The 27,978-nt window shown below is 39.4% G+C and overlaps 1 pseudogene; it reads left to right on the forward strand.

Moving 5' to 3' along the window:
- Positions 1 to 8,696: 8,696 nt before the first annotated feature.
- LOC103257954 overlaps positions 8,697 to 27,978 on the forward strand; it is a 77,347-nt pseudogene continuing 58,065 nt past the window's right edge.

Here is a 27,978-nt window from a genome sequence, read left to right on the forward strand (position 1 = left end):
TAAAAGTCCCAATATCATTGTGATTTATAAGGAAATCTAAGGGACTGCATTTATTCCGAAGTGGAAAACATGAGAATTAGAGCATGATCTCCTGGGAACAACCTCCCTTATAGTTTAATTATTTTGGGTGCTTTTCCTTCAAACCATGGGACTGTCGTGTAGTTTATACCATGATTTCTCTGTGAAGACAGAGATGTACTACCCATATCTTCCTTCAAGGAAGGACTTGCTGTTCAGCTGGAGAGAGTGAAGCAGTCAGCCAAGTTTTCAGCTGTCAGATCTTTCAAATCTCCTTTCATTGCAGAGAGCCCCTTCACCTGCTGTCATGACCTTCCTGGGGCAGCCTGTATCCAGAGACTAAGAAATATTCCGAGATTTCTCAAGTCCAGCACTGTTAACATTTAGGACCAGATAATTTCCTGTGGGGAACTGTCTTGTGCATTATAGGATGTCTAGCAGCATCCCTGGCTTCTACCTACTACATGCTAGTAGCATTCCCACAGTCATGACAACCAAACATATGCCCAGACATTGCCAAATGTCCCTGAAATATATGGACTGTCCCAGTTGAGAACCACCAGGCAATGAGACTGATAAGAGTTTTGAATATGAGCCAGAAAAAAAATCACATCATGATGGATTTTTTGAAAGGCTTTGTTGTCTTGTAAAAATAACATGTTCATTTTTTTTAAGTGTAGAAAAAAGAAAAAAACTTAAAGATACACAAAATCCCACCCTGAGATGAACTTTGGTGAGCATTTTAATAACCATCCCTCCAGGCGTACAAACACATAGTTAAATACTTAAAATGTTGCACACACGGCAATGGACAGCACACACACTCTACTATAATCTCTTTTTACACTCAAAATCTACGATGAATATTTTCCATGTCAACCTCTATTAGTCTAGTTTAATAATTAACTTTAATGCCTACATAATACTCCTCTGTAAGTAATTAACCAGGTCTGTACTGGTAGCCAGCCAGTTTCGTAAATTTTCAAGATTATAAACAGCACTGCAACTAACATCTTTGCATAGCTTTAGATTAACATATCTATGTGTCTACAATTTTGCCATCACCCAGAGCTTACAGAGAAAATTAATCAAAGATCTTCTTCAGACAATGTTCAAAATCTGGTGGGAAGGATATGAAACCAAAACAAAATAAATATGATAAGTAGCATGGAAATACAAGATGGAGACATTGGCAAAAGATGGAGACATAACTGAATAATGTCAAGGATGTCTTCGCAGACATAGGCCTAAAAATCAGCAGAATAAAAATCATTCTCAACTCCCTTTTCTTCAAAGATAATACTTCTAAGAACAATCATTTATTAAGTGCCAATTTCCCCTGCTCCCTGTGTGAAGGACAGAGCCAGTTTTCTCTTCTATATACCCTGGATTTATTACTGGGTCTCAAACTTGCAGATGTTTGCTGAATCAGGATATTTACCTGGAATGCTCTTGCCTGAAGAGCACTCCCCAAAAAGGAGACTAAGTAGGAGAAAGAGGGTCATGGATTCAGGTTCACATTCCCTCCAAATTCCCAAACTCAAAGACACAAAGGTAAATTAATATGCACTTCTGTGATCTCTTTCACTTTCTCTATCTGTGATTTTCTTTCTTCTGAAAAACTCACTCAAAGAAATCTCATTGACTTTGCAGAAGGGCAACTGGGAATGATCCTGGGACTCACACTACAACTCAGATGATGTATAGAATCATTTCATTCCTTTCATTTTAGGCTGTAATCTGTAATCCCAAACTCCCCATCCACTGTTAGCAAGAGAAAAAAATTTAACTGATGCTTCAATCTAGTTTTAACTTAGCCCAATCTGACTATTTAAATACACAGTGGACTGTCTCTGTATTGGTCCCTTTTGGACAAAATAATGCTTGATCTCTCAGAAAGTCACTCCTTCCCCTACTTCTCTCCTGGATGCAAAGAACAAAGTGTGTAGTATATGCAATCTCTTGGCATTATGAAGGAACTCTAACCTCAGGCTGGCTTTTTATGTTGTGGCAGCTCCCTCTGCTGGTCTCTGGATCACTGTCCTTTGTGCACCTAGTTAAGCGTTCTGCAAGGGGGCAACACTGCTGAATTGGCTAGAGGAAACATGGGGTCTGTACTTTCTACTGGGACATTAGTCCTGAATTACTGATGCTATAAGAAAAATCTTACTAGTTGCAGAACTCTGAATTTATTGTCACATCCTCCATCCTGCAGGTACGTCCAACAGTCCACACTACCTGTTCACTCATTCAGCTACCGTAGGCCTGTTGACAGTCCACTGGGTATCAATTCAATATTCAAATGACATACAACTCAAAGCAACTTTTTCGTTTGTTTGCTTGTTTGTTTTTTGAGTTGGAGTCTCACTCTGTCGCCCAGACTGGAGTGCAGTGGCCACTTCCAGCCACCGCAGCCTCGACCTGCTGGGCTCTGGCGATCCTTCTGCCTCAGCCTTCCAAGTAGCTGGAACTACAGGCACGCGCTACCACGCCTGGCTAATTTTTTTGATCTATTGTAGAGATGAGGTCTCACCAAGTTGCCCAGGCGGGTCTCGAACCCGCGTGCTCAGGCAATTCACTCACCTCAGCCTCCCAAGACGCGGAATTACAGGCTGAGTCACCGAGACCAGCTTCAAAGTAACTTTGTAAAGTTAAATCCCAGGGCCTCCCTCTACCTGACCAGGATGTGCTACATTTATTTCTATGACTAAATCCTAAAGCTGATACATGGCTACATGGCATAACCCATTTTGGATTCAAAAGACTAATATTACCTCAGTCTTTTTTTTTTTCTTTTCTTTTCGATTTTTTTTTTTTTTTAATAGTAGGAATCTCACTCTGTCACACAGGCTAGAGTGCAGTGGCATAATCACAGCTGACCATAGCCTTGACCTCTTGGGCTCAGGTGATCCTTCCCCCTCAGCCTCCCAACTAGACTGCAGGTGTGTGCCACCACACCCAGCTAGTTTTCGGATACTTTTAGTAAAGACAGGGTCTGTGTTGCCTAGGCTGGTCTCAAATTCCTGGACCACAGCAATCTTCTCACCTTGGCCTCTCAAAGTGCTAGGATTACAGCATGAGTCACCATGCCAGCCTTCTTTTTTTTTTTTGGTAAAGAACTCTAACTCTCTCCAGACAAATGAATGCCTCAAATGAGCTAAGGACAAGTCCTAACCATGACATGTTCATCTACATCCTCATCCCCAGTTTTGTTGTCTGATGACTTCACCCCCAGGCCTCTGGTCTAGAAAGTGTGAAAGATCACAGAGAAAGAGATGCACTGTTCAGAGGTACAATTAGTGAAATATTTGCTGTTGACATGTGATGAAAGTTAATAAGCAATGTGCCTATCCACATAATAAATTCTCAATAACTAGCAAATGAAAGAGAAAAGATAAATATTTGTTCTAAGTAAAGGTGAATTCATCAAAGAACACAGACAAAAAATGAAAGTTCCCTTTTTTAAAAAGTTTGTGTTTGCTTTACAAATATATATTGAAAGACTTAGAAAAGCACAGTGCCAATTTGGAGGTGGAGGTAAAGAGAGGGGAGTGGAATATATGAGTCAGAGTCCTCTGACCTTGAAGGACCTTATAATTTCTGCAGCTTGAATTTCACCTCGCTAATAATAGCAGGAAATCAAGCAGGGAGGGGAAAGAGCACCACATGAAGAGAATAAGCCAAGTTGGAAACAGCTAGTCACCATTTCCAGAATGAAATATCACTATAGAGGGTTATGCTGAGTCTATCCAAACTGTGTCCCTTTACCACCCTGGACCACTTCAACTTAGGTTCATTAGATCAGAAGCTTACTTTCTCAAATTCAGTGGCTTTCAAGGTTTCTTGTTTCCTTTTGGAATGTGTTGGGATTTGTTGTTGTCCTCAATAGTGACTATGATTGTGAAAAACTCACTTTAACTGAGCCTAATATGATCACCATTTCATCAGATACTAGAGATAGGCTGTGTCTTTGTCCAATCCTTCACAAAGCACCAGATTCATAGAGAGGCTAAAATCCTGAAGTGAGGAACTCTGACCCAAGGGCAATATTTACATATACTGTATATAAAAAGCCAGTCTCTATGATACTTTTAGGCATTTAGGATTCTAGGGAGCCTGAAATTCTATCAATAATTGCCACCCACCATCATCACTAAATTCCTGACTATACACTTGCTGAGCTCCTCTAAACTGGCTCCCAGAACACTGCATCACAGTGGTTTCCACACAATAGAATGCAGGCATTTAGGAATTCTTAGCAGTGCTGTCAGAAGATCCAACCCCTTCTCCCATCAGACCTTTGGACAAAAATTCTTCTAAAGGCTAGGACTTTGCCAGGCATAGTGACTCATGCTTATAATCCCAGCACTCTGGAAGGCTGAAGTAGGAGAAATGTTTAGCCTAGGAGTTCAAAACCAGCCTGAGCAACATAGCAAGACTTCGACTCTACAAAAAATTAGCCCTGTATGGTGGTGTGGGCTAGTAGTCCCAACCACTCGAAAGGCTGAAGTAGAAAGATCACTTGAGCCGGGCTCGGTGGCTCAGCCTGTAATCCCGCGCCTTTGAGAGGCTGAGGTGAGTGGATTGCCTGAGCCCACGGGTTCGAGACCCGCCTGGGTGGCGAGACCTCATCTCTACAATAAATTAAAAAATCAGCCGGGCGTGGTAGCGCATGCCTGTAATTCCGGCTACTTGGAAGGCTGAGGCAGAAGGATCACCGGAGCCCAGCAGGTCGAGGCTGCGGTGGCCGGGAGCGGCCACTGCACTCCAGTCTGAGCAATAGAGTGAGACTCCAACTCAAAAAAAAAAAAAAGAAAGAAAGAAAGATCACTCGAGCCCAGGGAGTCAAGGTTGCAATGAGCCATGATTGTACCACTGCACTCCAGCCTGGGTGACAGAAGGAGACCTCAACACACGCATATATATGTGGATTTTCTTATTTAACTGCCTTCCGAAACAAGGATTGGAACAGACTGACTATAGTCATTACCAACACCTCCTCAGGGGCTCAACCTGGACTATCATCTGAATTATTCCAAGTCTTTCCTCAGACAAAATATTCAGATCTATCCTGAGCACCTTCTCTGAGGGTTCAGGTGGATACTCAGAGCCAGTGAGTACCAAAGGTTGGGCGGTAAGTACATTCTTGCTTGGGTGCAGGACTAAAGGGATGAATTAGCTGCAAAAAAAAAAAAAAAAATTTAAGTCCAGGCATGGTAGCTTACACCTATAATACAAGCAATATGGGCAGCTGAGGCAGGAGGATTGCTTGAGCCCCAGGGATTTGAGACCAGTCTGGGCAATGTAGCAAGACTTCATTTCTACAAATAACAACAACAACAACAACAATAATAATAATAATTAGCCAGAAATGGTGGCATGCGCCTGTAGTCTCAGCAACTCAGGAGACTGAAGCGGAAGAATCGACTCAGGTTAGAGTTCAAGGCTGTAGTAAGCAGTGATCAGGCCACGGCACTCCTGTGTGGTCAACTCTGACTTAAAAAAGTTTTTTTGAATTAGTAATAAAACTAACTAAAAGTCAATCTGATTTTTATTATAACTTGGTACAATAATTATGGACTATGTCAGTGATACAGTAACAAAAAATATTGCATTGGTCTAATTTCTAAGCAATTTTACAGTTACTGTTGAGTTACAGTAATATGTATGCAGGCTTAAAATTATCACTTTTTACACTAATTTACTAAAAAGTATTTTATGCTCATGAAAGTTAATTTGTACTAATTACACAAACTCTGCCCCGCATACTACTTTTGATATAAATTCATAAGAGTTTAATCATCTTTCAAGTTCAACTCAGGTATATTTCTATACACCAAGCTGTTGTACAATGTCCCCCTGCTTGTAAACAGTAAATATTAAACAATCTTAGTTGTATGGAATTTTTCTTATTTGAGTTTTTTTTATTGATGTGAAATTTCAGACAAGGCCAACACAAAAATATTTGCAAACAGAATAAGCCTAAACCACATACAGTCAGTAAAACATCAACATTTCAAATTGTGCCTTTCTTATCCGCCCACAGAAAGGTGAAGAAAGTCAGTAGTATCTCTGCAAATGCAAATGGTAAGGAATTTAACAAAGAAAACTGAATCAAATTTTGAAGACTGCCAGAAGAGACAACAGATGATATGATGGTCCTGTAGTGTCAAAAAAAAGTCAAAAGGATAATATTGGGTGTAACTTGTTTTCACCAAATGAACACTGCTTCTAAAACAATGGATCCAATAATGTCAGAATCAATGTTCGTTTTCTCTGATTTATGCATAAGAAAATCTTCACAAGTTTTTACCAGTAGAAATTTATGAAGAATTTTTGGCAAAAATATCTTAGTGAAATTTTTCAATTGTGAAGATAACTGAAACCTGCAAGAATTGTCTCCAAATAAATAAGATATGAATGATATTATAATTTCTGTAATTTATTGTGAAATATGACTTGTATGAATCTCTGCTAATATATCCATATGTGTATGGCTCTCCTAACTTTATATCTGTTGCCTCATTTGAAAAAAACCTTTCAAAATCAAAATGAGTGAAGAATAGTTCTTTGGTCACCTGTAAACTAAGACAGAGTGTCAAAGCTAACTATACAGTCTATTGAACATGAATGTGAATTGATTTCCTAAGGTGGCTGTAACAAAGTATCGCAAACTGTGGGGCTTAAAACAACAGAAATTTCCTGTGTCAAGGCTCTGAAGGGTAGAAGTAAGAATGGATGTGTCAGCAAGAGTCACAGGCTCTGAAGAATCTGGAAATGGATATGTTCTATACCGTTCTCTTAGCTTCGATGTTTCCCAGTAATCAGTGGTGCTCATTCATTGATTTGTAGGTGAGAGACTCCAATCTCTGCTTTCATGTCACACAGAATTCTCCCTGTAAGCCTCTGTATTTACCGGGCCTTACCTTCACCTTGTGTGTCTCTCTCTGGGTCTTCTCATGCATTCTTTTACCAGGATACCAGTCATTTTTTATTAGGTGCCCACCTACTTCAGTGTAACCTCATTTTAACTTATGACATGCGCAATGACCCTATTTCCAAAAAAGGTCATATCTTAGTGACTGCAGATTACGACTTAACAGCTTTTTTCAGGGAAGGGGGAGAAATAGGGAGAAAACAATTCAACCCATAACCCATTCAACCCATAACAAAGAGCATTTTATCGCTCATAGCAAATTTTCACACGTTAAGGATCAAAAACAAACTATAATATTATTGTTGGTGCCACTGGACTCCAGCCCGGGTGACAGAGTGACACCATATGGTTTTCCTTTTTTTTTTTATTTTCTTTTTCAAAAACACACTGGTGTAATTAAAAACTGGTATTTTCAACTGAAATGATTACGTCAACAAAGGATAATTTTTCGCTACCTGCTATTTCTTTACTGGGCATCTTTGTTATTACTCACGTCACCATGACTTCAGAAAATCGTTGTGCTAAAAAACGATGCGCGTAGGTGTCCGCCACGCCAGCGGGCCGCATCTTGACCTGGCAGGACCATGAGCCCGCTGGACGCCGACCCCTCCAGGCGCCTTTTCCTCAGATACTCACCTTCCCAGCAGGCTCCGCGGCGGAGTTTCCCGTCGGCCTACACGCCACTGGAGAAACAGCGCGAGAGAAACCCCGTGGCCGGCTCATATTCCACACTAGAGGGCGCCCGTTCTCTGGCCTGCCACTGAGCCTTCGCGGAGCCTGAAGCCGGCCCACCTCCCCGCCTCTAGGAAAGGCCAACACCCCTTCTCCGCCTCTGGAAAAGGACAACACCCCTTTTCCGCCATCCCCAGATTGCCAACCTGGCGGGCTCAGAAACGCAGAACCGCATCCACCACGCGCGGAGCCACGGCGCATGCGTCCCCTGAAAGTGCCTCCGCCTGGCACTGTGGGAGGCCAAGGCGAGTGGACTGCAGTGGCACACTCACAGCCACCCCAGCGTCGACCTGCTGCGCTCCAGGGATCCTTCCACCTCAGCCTTCCAAGTGGCGAACTACAGGCACGCCCTACCACGTCCGGCTTATTTTTTATTTATTGCAAAGACAAGGTCTTGCCAAGTTGCCCGGCTGGTCTCGAACCCTTGGGCTCAGGCAATCCATTCGCCTTGGCCTCCCACAGTGCTGGGATTACAGGCAGAGCCACCAAGCCCGACCCTTCCACACATATTAAGGAAAGCTAGGAGACACCAAGGAGCCATGTAGGATAGCTGACTTCTAGTTCACGGTGAGTGGGTCCTGTCTGCCTTCCAAATCACACCCTTTGCTCCCTCTGAGGGAGGGAGTTGTTGGATATGAGGAACTGGGCCAAATTTAGCTAGGCCACTCACGTATGGACAGTGTGGTGAACTCAAAAAGGTTGTCTTAATTTAGTTGAACCCGATGTGAATATGCCTCTGCACAGCTGCCTATGAATGACCCCGCTGTGTAACTTTGACTCTACCGGATTGATGAGTGGGGGACATCGATGCATGTTGTGGAACTTTCCTTTGTGAAGTTAAATGCCTCTGTAGTTGTGCCTGACTCTGCTGTCTCCTGGATAACTCTCTCCCTCTAGGAGAAGGACTTGATCCCACAAGTGTCTCAAGTACTAGCCAGTGCCAAGGTCAGAATGGAAGCTGCACAAGAATGCTGCAAATCCCAAATCGGATGAGCAAGATCCAGTCAAAATGGCAGTGATCCAGTACAAAGGGAACTGCCTCCCACCCTTGCCTCTGCCTCAGAGACAGCAACCTTATACCCTTCAACCCGCTGCTGCAGGGACTGTGGCGGGACCAGGAAGCAGCATCCACAGCTCAGACACCAGGGATGTAACTGAATCTCAAGGGTCTTAGCCCTCATCGGTGCCCACAGATACAGACCTTTGGAGAATTTTTTATCTTTAAGAAAACTTGGAGCTAGAGTTATAAAATTGACAGTCTTAATGCGACTGAAAACTTTCTGGGGAGCCACATGACCATCTCTTTGCACAATAGATAAAATTCTTTATATGAGTATATGTCAGTCGATTTTTTCCCCTTTCCTTGGGATTTCTTGGTGAAAGAGAACTATCCAAATCCTCATTCTGCCTGAAATACTAAATTCATGGCAATATTTCTACTCCTTAGCTTTCTGTCAATTTTTATTAGTACAGTTTTGTCTTAATGGCAGTTTATGTATGTATCTACAATTCCAACCTCGTACCTGAAGATGATTCTGTTTTGACATACAGTCTCAAGGATACTGAGCCTGTAAGATCTCTGTGAGAAAGATTACTTCCTGACAAGGGTTGGGGAGTGAACTTCTGCAAGTGAAACTTCCTTAAACAATCTGGTACCCTAGGAACCTTCAGGGGACACCGCAACCATTCCTGTTTCTAGACAGGATCACGTATTACTTTCACGTGCTCCCCTCCACATCACAATAGGCCTTGGAGGAGAGGACCTAAGAACTCAGATGTTCTAGCACTCTGGCCAAAGAATGAAGACATTCAGCAGAGGATTTTGGATTTCCAGGATTTACAAGGTCCTTCCTCTTGATGGGTGAGCAGATAAAGACAGGGACAAATTGAGAGGAGAATTAGGAAATTAAACCAACTGAGAACTTCCTGAAAGTTTTTATTGTTGTCAAATGTGGACATCACTGGGAACTCAGAAAAGGGAAACTGGGCTTCAGAATGGCCAGAGCATATGAGAAGCAGGGAGCTCCTTTATAACTACTAGTTCCTATGAAAGCAGGTTTGGCCCAGCCTGGCTGCCTACCCTTCAGCTCAGAGACTTGAATAGAGTGGTAGTCATGGGAAGACTTGGAAAGAAGCCATCACCCTTTTCCTGAGCACTGCCATATCCCCAGTGGAGATTTTATCTTAGGCTGTACCTTCAGAGTGTAGTTGGCCCACTGAAACCATCCATTATCTGAGATAAAAGTAAGAATGGGAGTAGAGTGGACATTAGTCTGGCTGGTGGACATGAACTTCAGTGAAAGAACTATCCTGGTGCTATTTTTCTGCAATTGCCCTAGTGTAGGACTTATCTGGTCTCAATAGATGAATTCTCCCCCTCTTTCCCTCTACTCCACTTTGTTCTTCACAGTACTGCTAGAAAGCTCTTTCTTACATTTTAGGTAAAATATAGAAGATATTAAAAACATTTATCAAACCTACAACTGTCAATGCATTTTTCCTTAGGCCCCAGAAATATATTTCCCTTTCAGACTGTCAGTAGTTCTCTATAGGCTTGGAAAGCACCTGCTAGTCCCCAGCGTCAATTTAAACAGCAGGGATACAATATTTATCAAAGGTTTGCCCTATGTCAGGCCCTGGATTCGATACCATCTGTCTGGATTAGATGCTAAAGATATAGAGTAAGAAGAAACAAGTTCTGCCAATCAGGAGCTCATAATCATATGGTTCACTACCATGGATCTCAAGGGACACTGCATCCTGTCTAATGTTTGGCCCAAATAAGAGTGCATGAATCCTAGAACATTTGCTAAAGATCAGAACTAATACAAGGGAAACAACATTGTATCAAAAATTTTACTCATCTTGCCTAAAAATAACAATTTTGTGCCTCAGTTGTTGAAATATTCCCCCAAATCCCTCTAGAGACTTGTTTAGTACATTCCAAACCCAAGAGAGCACTTCTCTCAAATGTTCTTTGTCTTTGGCTCCATTTATTTACAGTAAAATTGGCAACGTAATGCCCACTTCCTTCTTCAAAGGTAACAAAGCAATCTTAGCTATTAACACTGTCTCAACCTGATAACCAGAGAAGACCACTAGAAAAGTCAGGAATTATTTCCTTACACTCATCTTCTACACCAGAATTAACAAGTCATGTTGAGTTTACTTCCCTGATGTTTTTCAAATCTGCAGACACTAATATGAAATTCAAGACATCATGGTTTGCTGCAACAGCCTAACCGGCCTCCCTGTATACTACAGCTGTGCTGATAGAATCTGATCATCTGAATTCCCTGTTGATGATTTCCATTATCTTATTTTCTATCGGTAAGAGTCCAGATTCCTTACCGTTCCCTTCTTGATCAGGCTTCTGCTCACTATACCAGCTACTTTCTTTGCCTCTAATTCTATGTCCCACAAGCATAAAAGTTCTTCCTTTGCTCTTTTCCCTATGCATATCTCCCTATAACAACTTGTTCATGCAGTCCCTACTGCCTTCCCCCTTTTACCTGCCTAATTTTTACACAAATTCCAAGTATTTATGGCCAAGGGTTTTTCTGCGAAGGTGCTAAAAATATACACAAAGGATATCTCTTCAACAATTGGTGTTGGGAAAACTGGATGTCTACCCGTAGGAGAAAAAAATTGGATTCTTGACACATTATACACCAAAATCAACTCAAGATAGATAAAAAGAATTAAAAGTAAGACCTTCAACTGTAGAACTAGAAAAAATATAAGAGGAAAACTATAACAATGGTGTTAGCTGTGCTTTCTAGAGTCTAAAAATACAGACAACAAAAACATACAAATGGAATTGTGTCAAACTAAAAAACTCCTGCTAACAAGGGAAATAATTAGCAAACTGAAGAGGCAACACACAGGTAGGGAGAAAGTACTTGCAAACTATATTTCTGATAAGGGATAAATATCTACAACATAAAACAAATCACAACTCAGTCTTCGGTATCATTTATAGGACACAGTAAGGACTCAGACAGAAAATTGGTACTGAGAGTGTGCTGTTGCTATAAAGATACCTGAAATGTGGAAGTGGCTTTGGAACTAGGTAATGGGCAGAAGGTAAAAAAGTTTGGAGGGCACAAAAGAAGACAAAGAGATGAGGGAGAGTTTTGAACTTTTAAGAATTTGGTTAAGTGCTTATGACCAAAATGCTGATAGAAATATTGACAGTAATGGCCATCTGATGAGATCTCAGATGGAAATAAGAAACTTCTTGGGAAATGAAACAAAGGTCACACTTGTTTCTATGTAGCAAAGAACTTGGCTTCATTGTTTTCATGTCCTAAGGTTTTGTGAAAGCCAAACTTAAGAGTGATTTCCTAGGGCAGCAATCGCCAACCTTTTTTTGGCATCAGGGACTGATTTCCTGGAAGATAATTTTTCCATGGACAGTGGGGTGGGGGAGGGAGTGATTTCAGGATGATTCAAGCACATAACATTTATTTCTATTATTATTACATTGTGATATATAATTAAATAATTATACAACTCACCATAAAAAAGGAGGCACGAAGAAACTGGTAAATAAAATAATGGGAGGGCCATGCAATGACTAAAATAAGTGTCAGGTTCTGACTTAAGCCTGCCAGCAGATGCAGCTGTACAGTTGAAGAACTATCACTAACTTGCCATTCGCTGATAGGGTTTTGATATGAGTCTGTAAGCAACTGGTCTCTGTGCAGTCAAACCTCATTGCCAATGTTAATCTGTATTTACAGCTGCTCTCCAGTGCTAGCATCGCCACTTCATCTACACCTCAGATGATCAGACATTATAGTTTCTCATAAGGAGCAAACAACCCAGATCTTTCGAATGTGCAGTTCACAATGGGGTTCATGCCCCTAAGAGAATATAATGCCATCGCTGACCTGACAGAAAACAGAGATCAGGGAGTAATGTCAATGATGGGGAGCAGCTATAAATACAGATGAAGCTTCACCAGTCCATGGCTGGGAGTTGGGGACCCCTGACCTAAGGTATCTGGTGAATAAACTGTCTAAAACCAAAGTGTTCAAGAAGTAGTGTGTTTACTTGTAATAACTTATGGCAGCAAAGAAATAATCTGAAGGCATAATTTATCATTCAAAGGGAAGCAAAGCATAAAACATTTAGAAAATTCACAGGTGGGTCATGTGATAGAGAAGGAAAGAGCTTTTCAGGAGAAGAATCAAAAAGTGCAGTGAGAGACCCTTTGCTAAAGAGATTTGAGTGACTAAAAGGGAGATGGGTGCTCATGGCTAAGACAATGGGGAAAAGACTCTGAGGGCATTTGGAAATTTTTAAGGTGGGGTCTCTCATCACAGGCCCAGAGACCTAGGAAAACTGAACGGTTTGGGGATACAGGCTCAGGGCATCACTGCCCCAAGAACTTCAGGATGCTGCCCCCAGCATCCAGCTGTCTCAGCTGCAGCAGTGCAAATAGCCCCAGATGCTGCTCAGGGCAAAAGCCATAAGCCTAGATGGCATCTACTTGGTGTGAGGTCTGCAGACATCCAAAATGCTAGAGTGGTGGAATTCTGATAGCTTCCACATAGACTTTAGAGGATCTATTAGAAAGGCTGGAAGCCCTGCCAAAAACCTACTGCAGGCACAGAGCCATGGCAGAGGGCTTCTATACAATGCTGAGTGGAAAAACAGGGTTGGAGCTACTTCAGAGGGTCCCCCTGAGCAATGCTGGTGGAGCTGCAGGGGCAGGGATGCTGCCAGGACCCCAGAATGGTAGAGTCACTGGCAGCTTGCAACTCAGCCAGGAAAAGTTATAGATATTCAACTATAACCCATGAGACCTGCCACTTAGAGTATGTCCAAAAAAATACAGGGGCAAGGCTGCTCAAGGCCTTAGGAAACCACCTCTCACTCCAGTGTGCTCAGGATATAGGACAAAAAGTCAAAAAAGATTATTTTGAAGCCTTAAGGTTTAATGTCTTCCCTGGTGGGTCTCGGACTTGTGGGAGGCCTGTCATTCCTTCCTTTTGGCCAATTTCTTCTCTCTGGACTGGGGTGTTTACCCAATGCCTATACAATCATTTTATCTTCGAAGTAAATAACTTCTGTTTGATTTTATAGAATTGTAGGTGTATGGAACTTGCCATAAGCCTCAGATAATCCTTGGGACTCTGGATTTTGAGTTGGTGCAGGAACAAGACTTTTTAGACTACTGTGGTAAAATCGATGGTATCTTGCACAAGAAGGACGTGGGATTTGGAGAGCCCAGGTTGAAATGCTCTAGTTCTAATGTGGTTTCTTTGTCTGCACCTCATCTTATGTTGAAATCTCATCCCCAGTGTTGGAGGCATGGCTTAATGAAGAGTGTTAGGGTTATGGAAGCGGAGCCCTAAAGAAGAGATGGGTGTTCTCCTGGGGGGGAACCATGGGACCAATGAGTTCATTCTGTTACTTCCTGCAAGAACTGGTTGTTAAAAAGAACCCGGCACCTTCTCTCTCTCTCTCTTTTTCTCTCTGTCTCTCTCTGCACACACTGGCTCCCTTTCCTTTCCACCCTGAGTGGAAGCAGCCTGAGGCCCTCACCAGAAGCTGAGCAGATGCGAGCGCTATACTTGTTTAGCCTGCAGAATCGTGTACCACATAATCTTGTTTTCTTTATAGATCAGCCTTAGACATTCCTGAATAGCAACAAAACATAGACTAAGATAACTATCTGTATTGTCTGCACTTTGAATTGTTGATTTTGATTAGTTCAGTTTATAAAGATTCTTCATGGAACAAACTACAGTTTTTTTTAACTTTTAAACCCAGGATTTAGAATAAAATGTGCACTGCTTCCTTTAAATCGCCTGATATGTTTTTTTAAAATAAGAGAAAGCAAACACAGAAGTCAAAGTAGCTTTCTACTTCCTCCTCAGAAGAAATATTCAGTTTCCTCTCCCACATTGAGAGCCACAGCTTGACATGGAGTTGTGAGCCAGTAGTCTACTAGTCTCAGAGGAGGAACCTATTTTTCCTGCAGATCTCTCTGGAGCAAACAGAAGACAGGAATTTGGCCTCAAGGAGACAAGTAGATAAAGGAGAAGCTAGGAAATGGGGTCCACAGAGAGATACAACAAGAGAACCAAAGACTAAAAGAGAAACAGAAATTGATGGAAATAATCATAAGGATCAGTCAGAGACACAGATCAAGACATACTAAAAGCACAAATATGCATTTGACATCATTATTATAAGAAGAGACATCCGGGAAAAGAGGGAGTACATAGCAAAAACAGAGAAGAAACCATTTCATAATTTGTATTATCAAAAAAATTCAGACTTATGAAAGAGACTTTCTTTGAAAACATTATTGCACATTGCTGCTTAGAAATATCCTCCACCACATACCCTATGTCATCACTCTTAATTTCAGCATTCCACAATGCAGCCAAGTTCTTTGCTATAGCATATCAAGGGTAGCCAAATAATTTCCTCATTTTTATTTGAGACCCTATCAACTTAGCCTTTACTGTCTATATTTCTATCAGCATTTTGATTGCAGCCATTTAACAAGTCTTTAAGAAGTTCCAAACTCTCCCTTGTCTTCCTGTCTTCTTCTGAGCCCTCCAAATTCTTCCAACCTCTGCGTATTACTCAGTTCCAAAGCCACTTCCACATTTTCAGGTGTCTTTAAAGCAGTGCTTCAATTCTAGGTACCAATTTACCACATTAGTATATTGGTATTTCTACAAAAAAACATACGTGAGACTGCTGATTTATAAAGAAAAGAGGTTTATTTGGCTCACAGTTCTGCATGATGCTAGCATCTCCTTGGCTTCTCATGAGGCCTCAGGAAGGTTATGATCATGGCAGAGGGCAAAGAGGAAGAAGTCATGCCTCATAGTGAGAATGGAAGCAAGGGAGTAAGCAGATGGTGCCAGGCTCTTTTAAACAATAGGTTCTCATGTCAACTAGTATAGTAAGAACTCACTACTTACTGTAGAATGGCACTAGACTTTGGCAGGAATCTCTCTCCATGGCCCAAACACCTCCCACCAGGCCCCACCTCTAGCACATGAGGTCACATTTCACCATGAGATTTGGAGAGGTCATACATCCAAACTATAGTAGCAACATAGAAAGACCTCTACAAAAATAAAAATAGCTAGGTGTAGTGGCACACGTCTGTAGTCCCAGCTACTTAGGAGTTTGAGGTGGGAGGATTGCTTGAGCCGAGAAGATTGAGGATTCAGTGAGCTATGATCACGCCACTACCTGCCAGCCTGGGTGGCACAGTAAGACTCTGTCTCTAAAATAAAAATAAAAATTTACAATCTTAAAATGTATAGTTTGCATAAGCCTATCAACTAGTATGAAAGGATCAACACATCAGAAGGAAAAGTGGCAGAATATTAAATGCATTTCTAAAAAGTAGAAAGGTTAAAATGTGAATGAATAAATAAATGCATTATAAATGAATCAGAGCCAAATATATGCAAAATAAAACAATTTTTAAAAAGTTGAAAACATTAAAATTAATAATGTTAATGTTAACAAATATATGTGGAAATAAATATTTTATATATTGCCAGTAGGTATATAACTTGATATTCAGAGGAGAAATCTAGTAATGTATATAAAAATTATCTAAGAAAGGGCTTCACAGGCCAGGCATGGTGGCTAATGCCTATAATCCCAGCGCTTTGGAAGGCTTACATGGGATAATTGCTTAAGGCCAGCAGTTCAAGACCATCCAAGGCAACATAATAAAACCCCTTTTCTACAAAAAGTAAATTTGAAAAAAAAAAAGTCTTGACATATTAGCCATAACTGAATAAAAGTACTAAAGAACAAAATAATAATCAGGCAATCATTGGAAAGCAAAGAATATTCAATACAAGAAAATACAACCTTTCAAAATGACAGGGAAGAGGCAAATTGGCTTCACTCACCAAAAAAAAAAAAAAAAATCCAGTGCATCACCAGCAATTTCTCACAACACAAACCTAGACTGAGATGATCCTGAGGGCCACAGAAGTGAAGTATTCCAAGCAGACTATAATAGAAACTAACTTCTATATCTGTAATTTCCTTTTCCCAAGCTTACAGGCAACACACAGAAAATTTTCCAGAGAATCAGAGTCTCTACCCTGGAAAAAGTGAGGTTGAGATGGACAATCAGATTTCCCACCATCTGTGATCCTTCACAGGAAAACACTTCCTGCCACAACCTATTGAAAGCATCATGGGTGCCTGAGGGTCAGGGTTGGGGGTGGGTGATCCTGAGGGCAACTTGAGACAAAAAGGGGAGACAATACTAGAAATCCAAGCCCAGATAATTGTGCACTTAATGTCAGACGATGGAGATGCCAAATAAAAGTGGCTGTTCAGTAGCACCACCCTATAGAACACACAATCCAGGGTCCCCTGGGCATGAAACCCTAGTCAGTCATCCTACAAAGCACGTGTACACCTTGGGACTACTCCAGGAAGGACAAGCTGCTTTCAGATTTGCAAAGCCATGACAAACCTAAGCTTAAGGCGCCATCTGCTGCCAAAAATGGTGGCACTGACCCAGGATAAAGGGGATTCAGCAGGTGAGTTGCAAAGTACTCTAGAAAGACCAAAACAAGACAGAAAGCAAAACTGAAATAAATAAATAGTTGTCCAATGCATAAGGCAAAGAAAAGTCAGTAACTGGCCAAAAGAGATGGCAATACGTGAGTTCTCATATCAATTATTCAAAAGCATATTTCAAGAAACTCAGTGAACTCCGTGATACCATAGAATGAGAAATCAAAGATTATAAGAGAAATTTAACAAAGAAATTGAAATTTTTTAAACAAAAATAAATTGTAAAACAAAAAAGACATTTCCTGAACTGAAAAATGCATTCGAATCTCGTGATAGCACAGTAAATCAGTCAGACAGAAGAATCAGTGGACTCAAAGACAGGTTATTGGAAATGACACAGAGGAAAAAAGGAACAAACAAATTGAATGACATCCCAGGCTTATGGATCAGAAGAATTAATATTGTTAAATGACATTACTACCCAGAGATGCTACTCTGTAGCAACCTACAGACCCAATGCAATCTCTATAAAAATATGAATGACAATATTCATGAAAGTAGAAAAAAAATCCTAAAATTAGTGTGGAACACTAAAGACCCTGGATGGCCAAAACAATACAAATCAAAAAGAATAAATTAGAGACGTCACACTATATTACTTCAAAATATGCTATGTATCGATTAAAAATCCTTTGAAAGCAAATATATCCCTATAGCTCACCATATTCATTGGTTAAAAGAGAAAAATTACTTGCTTTTCTCATTTAATAAATAAAAGGCATTTGATAAAATTTTAAAAGAACATGACCTCACAATTATACCTCTATGAATTTATTCTAACTAAATGTATAAATTCATGCAAGATAATTTGGCAAATTCATTCACCATAAAATCACACATAAATAGAAAATTTAGAAACTGGAATAGTCTGTTATGTCCTTTCCAAAATTTTTATGTTGAAATTCTCATTCCCAATGTCATAATGGTATTAGGAGCTAGGGCCTATGGGAGGTGACTGGTTCATGGGGGCAGAGCTTCACAAACAGGATTAGTGCCCTTGTTAAAAAGTCCCTCCAGAGACACTTCACCCCTCTCCAACAAGTGAGGTTAGTGTGAGACGATGTCTGGTTACGAGGAAGCAGGTACCTTCACTAGGCACTGAATATGTCAATCCTTGTTCAAGGAGTCCCAGCCCCCAGTATTATAAAAAATATATTTCTATCGCTTACAAGTCACCCCTGCTTTAGTAATTTTTTATATCAAATTCTAATTCTCTAAGACACTAGTTAAGTGTCCAGTAGTTTGATATGATTAGGCTGCTACTATGTTTTACCTACTACTCTAAAATTGGGCATTCAAGAGTTTAAAAAGAGAGATGGTCTCTCTTTTTATGGAACTTACATTCTAGTGGAGAGAGACAACAAATAAACAAGGTCATGAATAGAATGTTAGATGATAGCAATCGCTAAGGAGAAAAATATAGCAAATAAAGCAGATGAGGTCTAGGCATAGAGGGTTGTTATTTGATATTGTGTCATCAGCAAATTTTGACAAAAGGAAGGCACTAATTCTCCCCTATGAACCAAAGTTCACCCCTAGACACCACCCAGGATGGGAGGCATAAGCACAGCATTTGGTGCATCCACCCCAATCCTTAACCTCAGGGCCCCTCCAGCAACCCTGTTCAACTGCTGAACTCAAATAGCAGTGCCTTCTAGTCATGAAATACACCCTACGGCCCAGCCAGATAAGAGACTATTGCAGTGCCCATCCAGCAGCTCAGGCTGATTGCAGAACTCAGATGGTGGTCTTACGAGTTAACACAGCCTAACCAGCTGCTCCACCCAAATTGACAGCCAAAGCAGCAGTTCAGTCATCTAGAGAAAATGAAAGTAAGTTCTGCCTTCCCTGGCCCTCCAAAACTTTAGGTTATACTAAATAGTGAAAATCTATCCCTGTCAAAGAATACTTGTAAAGGCCAGAATAGATACACTTACAAATGGAGCTTTCCTCTATAGATGGAAATTTCTTTTTACAAAGAATTTCAAAAGTATCAGCTAAAGATCAGAAAGTTGTATTGTTCAGGATATGATCCTTTTAATTTATCTTATTTCTTAGATTACTGACTTCAGGGTCTAGCTCTTTAATGAATAGGGAAAAGAAAGTATTTTCTATGCCTTCTTGATCTGAGGACCTTAACTTCTTTTTTTTTTTGAGTTGGAGTCTCACTCTGTCACCCAGACTGGAGTGCAGTGGCCGCTCCCGGCCACCGCAGCCTCGACCTGCTGGGTTCTGGCGATCCTTCCGCCTCAGCCTTCCGAGTAGCCGGAATTACAGGTGCGCGCTACCACGCCCAGTTGATTTTTTGATTTATTATAGAGATGAGGTCTCGCTGCCCAGGCGGGTCTCGAACCCGCGGGCTCAGGCAATCCATTCACCTCAGCCTCCCAAAGGCGCGGGATTACAGGCTGAGCCACCGAGCCCGGCTAGGACCTTAACTTCTATAATCTATTGCTTTAAAGGTGGGATGTTTAATTAAGAGAAAATTTTGGTAGATTTTCGTATTGATTAGTCACGTAAGCTTTTTATTTGTATTTGTAAAGAGCCTTTTAAAAGAGGCAATTTGTCAAAAAAAATTAGTAATTTTAGAAGCTTCTGATCATCAGTGACATTCTTGTGAGGGCCTTATTTGGGAACTCTGCACTTCAACTCTTTCACAATTTAGAGTCACATCCCAAAAGGAGAGATTTAGTTCATAACTTCAGAGTTGGCAAAAGTTGACATAGCTGCAAATTGGGTGCAACCCACGTTTCTACCCAGCCACATTTTTGGGGAGTTCATATGTTTGGTTGGTCATCTTGATATGCAGGTTCAAAAACTCATGTACCCCTCTCTCACATAGGGAACCAAAGCCTGGGCTGGAAGTGTGAGTCAGCAGTCAACCAGCCTTGAGGGAGGAAGCTTCCCTCCATGCTGGTCTCTGGAGCAACCTGAAGACTGGAACTTGGCATCAGAAGACAGGTATGTGAAGGTGGGAAATGGAGTAGACAAAGAGATACAACAACAAAACCAGAAACTAAAGTAGAAACAGAAATTTATGTAATTAATCATAAAGAATAGCCAGAGACACAGGGAGAATAAAACATGCTAAGAATACAAATATAAGGTCAGCATCATCAAGAAACAAATACAAATCTGGAAGAGGAGAGAGTATATAACTGAAACAGACAAGAAACAATTTGGTAATTCATATTATCAAATGAAAACAAATCCAGATTTAGGCAAAGAGAGACTGTATTTGAAAGGCATTTTACAACAAGCAGAAGGGGACTATTATGATAGGGTAAATAATCCAACCATAAGAACTACAAATATCACAAAGACCAGGCACAAAGGAATTTTCTTTTATGGGGAAGAGTAAACAAGGCTAAAAAGAGACCCATATGGGAGGCGTGAGATAACCAGGAAATGTTTTCTTTACGGCCAGTTAATTCTTAGGAAGAATATTAAGGAAGTGTTGTATGCTGGGTCAGGAGAAAGTTGGTCAATGTTTAAGAACCTGGAAAAAGAAGAGAAGCTTAACTAATGTTTGGTCAAGTTAATAATCATGTTCTTTCTATTGGTTTTTGACATTAACAGTTCAGATAATGGTTTATGAGGCAAAGAATGGAAATTTAAAGTGTCCTTGTCTGACCTGCCATTAAAAAACAAGAACAAAACACTACCACCACCACCCCCAAAAAAAACCAGAAAAATGAGTCCTATCTAAGTCCTATGGGGAAAGGAAGTTCTTAGCAGTATGCTCTTTCTCAGAATACACAAAAGGATAGATGAATTTTTTAGCCATAACTGTTTTTCAGGAGCAAAGGGCTCAGGTAGTTTACCATTGTTAATTTGACTCGTGTGAATAGCAGGTTCTGTTGCAAGCACAGAAAAGAGAAGTACAAACTTAACCTCAAAGATTAATAAAAGTCTTCAATAATAATGAGAAAAGGAGCACATAATGTAATATGCAGGATCAAGAAACATCCTGAGGCCATTGAAGCAGAGAGACGATGGCAGAGTGTGGCTTCTAAGGAAAGAGAGTGATAGAAAAAGTAGAGTGGTTGTGAAAGGAATTAGAGAGGTTGGTTGTTGCCAGGTTATGAGGGGTCTTGAATGCCAGGGACAAATGGTTTTGCTTATATTATAAACTAATGAAGGGTTTTCAAAATTTTGTAAACAAGAAAGTAAACAATTTAAGTTTTTGGAATGAATTGTGGAAAATTGACCACAAGAGGGAGCAAGGAAATAAATTCAAGAACTACTTACACAGAATAGTCAAATAAATAGGGCAAATTAATGTCCAGTATGTAACTGGTATCCAACAGGGAGAACAATTATAGGGAAAGAACTAGGAAAACCAGCATTCCCAGTTATAAAAATTGTCCACTTCATTATTTTTTCACCAAAACTGAATGAATATCCTCATCAAAAATTTTCCTAGGAAAAAATTTAGCCAAACAACTAGAGTCAGGAATTTCTAATGTGGACTAGGTGCTAGTGTCAGTGATTAGTTTCCCAAGAGAAATACTTCAAAGGTGATTGCAGTGATATTCAGCAGTGAGATATGTAGCACTGTTTTTAGGATGGTTTACGAACCTAATTGTCAGACCACATAGGTAATTCAACAAGTACATAGAGCAACATCAAATTCAAAGAAATAATGAGATCTAGGATAAGAGGCAGAGACTAAGAAGAAAATAAAATTTGATAGAAACTAGAAAAGGCAAGAAGAGCCCTAAGCATCCCATGATTAGCAGTAAAGTCAAAACTCCTCAGACAGGTACATTTTAACCAAAGTAGCCTCAACTACTTTTCCATTCTATTACCTGCTTATTTCTTTCTTAGCACTTACAAAGTTCTGAAATTCTTATTTGCTAATTTATGTATTTACAAGTTCATGGTTTGCTTCCCCTATTAAAATGTAAATTCTCTAAGAGAAGGTCTTTAGTCTGTCTTATTTATCAGTTAACCCAAACACTTAGAACATTTCCCAGCACACTGGAAGTTTTCAATAAACATGTGTGAAATAAAGTCTAGGGTTTTTAGTATATCGTCACTAAATCTCTAATCTATGGTACTTGTGTGATCAGATTCACTTAAAGGAATATTATCATGATGGAGACAAGAAAGGAGAGGTAGTCACCAACAAACATAGGTCCTTAGGATGAGTAGGATGAAAATGTTGAATAGACAATCTGACTTAGGAATTTGATGTGAGTTTCAGGCCTGTAGAGAACTTTTTAAGAAAAAGATGAAGGCAGAAGTGAGACTAAATAGTGAGAAATGGATGAGACGAATCCATCAATTCATTTCATCAACAAACATTTATTGACCCAGATAGGCTGAATTCAAATACGTTTTTGAGAAATCTAGCTATATTGGAAATATAAAGAAAACAAAAATGTATAGAGGAAGCAGGATCCAATTTCCATTTAAATAGAATGAGAAGACTTGAGCATGTTTCTTGTCCAAAGTGAAGCAATCAGAAAAGTAAGATTCTAGAGATATCTTAGATGCAAGATACAGAAAACAAGACCCAAGGGGAGGTGAGTAGGAGCAGGATTTCGAGTAGAGAGAGTCTCGCAGAGAGGTTAAAACACTTTCTCCTTGGGGACCAGAGGGAAAAACACAAGGATGGATGTTATAGTCTTAAATTTGAAGGTGAAAGTGTTTGAAAGTGAGAAAAGTCTAACCAGCTGGCTTCTACATTCTCTAGAAATAGAAAGCGAGGCCACCAAAGGTGAAAGGCACCTACACTGATGCTTTGTTTGATGTATATCTTTTCTGCACCTCTAGTTTCCCCTTTAGGCTGCTGGATTGTAGGCTTGAGAAACCCTGTTCAACTTTTTCTTAGCTATCTCTCCAACCCTATTGTACAGTAAAGTACCTGGCACTTATAAGGAAATCAATAAGCGCGTGTAAATTAGTTGTAAAATTATGAAGATGTGATGCCTGATTGTGAGGAGTGAAAGAAAGAGGAATCAAAAATGACTCACTTTGGGGTCATAAACATTGGGAAGATGGGACTATTTTGCCAATTGCTTATTTTTCTCTTTATTTTTTTTTTTGAAATAATTTTTAGAAACAAGTCTGGATCTGTCACACAAACTGGAGTGCAGTGGCACAATCATAGCTCACTGCAGCCTCAGACACTCCTGGCCTCAAGTGATCCTCCTGCCTCGGCTGCCCAAAGCATTGAGATTATAGACATTTATTTTTTTTATTTGGACACACACAGTATGTAATGCTTTTGTATTTGGTTTTTTTCTCACAACCTAGTGAGATTAATCCATATTGTTGTATGTACCTAAGATATTTGTTTTCATTGTTGTGTAGCATTTCATTGCGTGAATATGCCACAATTTATTTACCTACTTGAATGTGGATGGATATTTGAGTTGTTTCCAGTTTGTGATTTTTATGAATAGTGTTGCCATGCACATTCTCTTGGATATGTCTTGATATATATGCGCCCATATTGGCATACCTTAGGATGGAAATCTTGACTTATTTCTGCCAGTTTATTTTATGTATATATATGACTCCCTGTTTTGTTTGGATTTTCTCCCTATCTTTGAGGTATTAATTAAAATTAATTTCATTGTATTACTCCATTAGTTAGGATAGAATCATCCTTTTGTATGTGTGCATCATGACTATCCTCCACTGTTATCTGATACATTAAAAAATGATTTTCTATCAACTTTGCACATATTCACTCAATTCACCACCACTGCCACACATACACTATCCTCATCCATACTACACCATCTACTGTATTGACCCAACTGGAATTTAATTGCCAACTGTTTTTAATTTGTATATTATATGACCACAATTGTTTTTACTAATAGTTTTACTTGTTTCTTTCTGATACTACATAGTATTAATTTCCAAATAATATTCCTATAAGAATATTTAAAATAGTGCTATAATATCTTGTATTGCTACTGCTAAGAATTTAATATCAATCTGCTTTTAACTTATCTGTGAATAATACAATTTATTTGTTTATTCACTAAACTAGTTCTAAAAGTATGAAAATTTTGCCAGGATAGATCTAAAACAGAGTAATGATAATTTAGTAGTATTACTGTTACTATGATTTCAAGAAGAAGCACTCAGGAAAACTTCAGGAAGAAAATGACCAGATGTACAATTTTTAAAATTCCCAAAGCCTCAGTTTCAGCTGATTCTTTATATTGAAAGAATACAGCAAACATTAAACAGAATTAATAATTATAATAACTTATAATAAATATATAATAAAATTAACTTTATTTTTATATTTATGAAATATATAAATAAAACTGCAAATAATTAAATGTGATAATTTACAATAAAAATAGTTACAATTGTATTATTTTTAAATTGTATTTCTATGATAATTTATAACTTTATATTTCTATAATTATTATTTTATTTTTATTTATTCTGGTCAACATAATGATATATACTTTCAATAACTTGATATTAAGATATATTATTGGTCAAGCTTGGTCTTCTGGCACTTTGGGAGACCGAGGTGAGTGGACTGCCTGAGCCTGCAGGTTCAAGACCAGCCCAGGCAACTTGGCAAGACCTTGTCTCTACAATAAAAATAAAAAATTAGCTGGGTGTAATAGCACACCTGTAGTTCCGGCTACTTGAAAGGCTGAGGTGGAAGGATTGCCTGAGATCAGCCAGTTGATGCTGGGGTGGCCATGATCATGCCACTGCACTCCAGCTTGGGCAATAGAGTGAGACTCCAACTCAAAAAAAAGATAACATTATTAAAATAATTTTTATAAACTAATTTATTATTTATTAATTGTTTTATCATTTATTCTGTTCAACATTTGATGTATATTTTCAATATGATGAATCAAGTCATACTGTGGCTCTGAGAAATGTTCTTCTATTGCTTCTTTGATCATTTTTCATCTATATTCTTTCTGATCTCTCCTTCCCAAAAATCTATTAGAGTTAGCTAGCATTGACAATGCTTCTGGATCTATGCTTCAAGACTCTTTACAGCTGACCCTTTCCATTCCTTTTTATTTGAGGCTAGCTTCTGAAAAACCCCTCCATTGAACATTCTAGTATAGTAGTTTAAATTTCAGCTGAGTTCATGCAAACTTCCACCAGAAAGAATACTTCAGTTGGAAACTCGGATGCAAAACATCTCAAATGGGTAATTCTGATACCCAGACCATCCAGAATAGCAACTTAACTTTTTGCACTCCCACATTTTCTCCACTGAAAATGTCTCTGAAGAATAGTGTGTTTTCAAAATGTGATTGAACACTTGGCACCATTTATCAAATGAAATTTGGGATGTTTATTCAAATGATAGTTCCTGAACAATAACTAGAACTCCTCTGTCAAAATGTCTGTGAGTGGTGCTGTGAATCCACACTTTTTAAATGTCCCCCAGTGATTATTACACAAAACAGAGACTCAGAGAACAACTGCTTTGAATAATTAAGTTCATAGGGACCAATGGAACAGGATAGAGATTCCAGAAGCAAAACCTCAATTTCTCAACCAACTCATATTTGACAAAGTCTCCACCACCAACCACTGGGGAGAGGAGAAGTTATTCAGTAAATGCTCCTGGGAAAACTGGCTGACCACATGCAGAAGATTGAAATAGGATCCCTATCTATCACCATACACAAACATCAATTCTAAATGGATCAAAGACCTAAACATAAAACCTCAAACTATAAGAACCTTAGAAACTACAGGAGACACCCTTATGGAAATTAGAACTGACAACCAATTCCTGATCAAGTGCTTATGTCATAAGAGATAAGATAGACAAGTGAGACCTCATCAAACTGAAAATCTGCTGCAAAGCAAAAGAAATCATCAAGAGAGCAGGGAGACAGCCCACAGAAGAGGAAAATATATTTGCCAACTGTATATCTGATAAAGGCCTAACATCCAGGATCAACAAGAAACTCAAACATGCCCAAAGGAAAAAAAACAAACACCCCATTAAAAAGTGGGCAAATGACATGAATAGACACTTCTCAAAAGAAGATATACAGGCAGCCAACAGACACATGAAACAATGCTCAGCCTCACTCATCATCAGAGAAATGCAAATCAAAACCACATTGAGATACCACCTAATCCCAGTAAGAATGGCCATCATTAATAAAACAAGCAACAGATGCTGGTAAGGATGTGAAGAAAAAGAACGCTTCTATATTGCTGTTGGGAATGCAAACGAGTGCAACCTCTTTGGAAAACAGTGTGGTGATTTCTAACTAGGCATTGACCTTCCATATGACCCAGCAATCCCCCTACTGAGAATATACCTGGAGAAACTCAAACCATTCTACAAAAAAGATACCTGCACATGCATGTTTATTACAGCACTACTCACAATAGCAAAAACATGGAACCAACCATGCTGCCCTTCAAAACTGGACTGGATTTTTTAAAATGTGGTATATATACATAAGGGAATATTACGCAGCCATAAAGAAGAACAAACATATGGACTCACTGCAACTTGGATGGATTTAGAGTCTCTTATACTCAGAGATCTATCACAGAAACAAAGAACAAGAGTATCACATGTTCTCACTCCTAAGCAGTCCCTGAACATTTACCGTAATACTATGAGAAAGCAATCGGCAGTAGTGGGGTACTTCCAGGTTGGGTGGGATCACACATCAATAAGGGTATCTTATCTCAAACTAAGCAAAGTGAGGACCGAAGGGACACCCAAACTTCACCTGTACGATGACCACTTGTATACCAAGTCCTGAATTGTACCCCACATCTTTAAAATAATATAAAAGAAAAATTAAGTCATATTTAACTCTAAATTGGCTTAAAACTAAGCCTGCTTGATACACAAATATTACTAGTTAAATCAGGCATAGAAGTGAGGACACTACAACTCTTAACACTTCCATTAGTTTGCTGCAATTTTTGCCTTTTTCCTTGAATGAATCTCTGTCTTCTCTGAATCTATCTTCATAAGAGACCAAAGCTGAATGACAGGTTAGGAGGAAAAACTCATCATTCAAATCATTGTCTAAATTGATCCAGCATCCAAAAGTATGGGCAAATAATCTACCTCTAGCACACAAGTTTTTCTTTGTGGGCAAAAGCACAATTGAAAACAACTAAAAGACATTTTTGCTCTTCCTACTTTCTATCACTTGCGTCCCTACTTCTTCATTTCACAACCCTCAGGATCTGCTATGAGGCATACAAGGCTACAAAGAGTGGCTTGTTTACCTTTGAAAACTACCAGATCAAATGCCTGACACAAAATTCTCAGAGGTATACAGTATTTTATACATATATATGTTAGATAGTGAGTCAATGAAGAGAAAACATGGCATTGAAAAATATATAATCTTGTGACTTGTTATGAGATCCATCAAGGAACTGGCAAAGTTGACTTTTTAGGTGACCGCAAAGGGTTTCCTCCCAGACACTTTGGCCAAGGGAGAGGGGTTCCTGATACATTCCTTAACTATAAAGATAACTGCCTCCTAGGAAAAATATTAAAGTGAATTCTGGAACTACTTATATCTAGTAAATGCCTTTGCATTAAACCTCAGTAGATATCATTTTAATAAGCTCCATAACTACCAAGGAATCAGTCTTGGTAAAAACTAAATATATTAATTAATTTCTTACATTTATCTCTCTCTAGTCAATATAAAATCTTACTTTTTCTGTTTTGCTTGGTGATCAACCGTGGTGTC

The sequence above is a fragment of the Carlito syrichta genome, unplaced genomic scaffold (genome assembly GCF_000164805.1).
Source record: "Carlito syrichta isolate Samal-C Ts95f unplaced genomic scaffold, Tarsius_syrichta-2.0.1 Scaffold301909, whole genome shotgun sequence".
Lineage (NCBI taxonomy): Eukaryota > Metazoa > Chordata > Mammalia > Primates > Tarsiidae > Carlito > Carlito syrichta.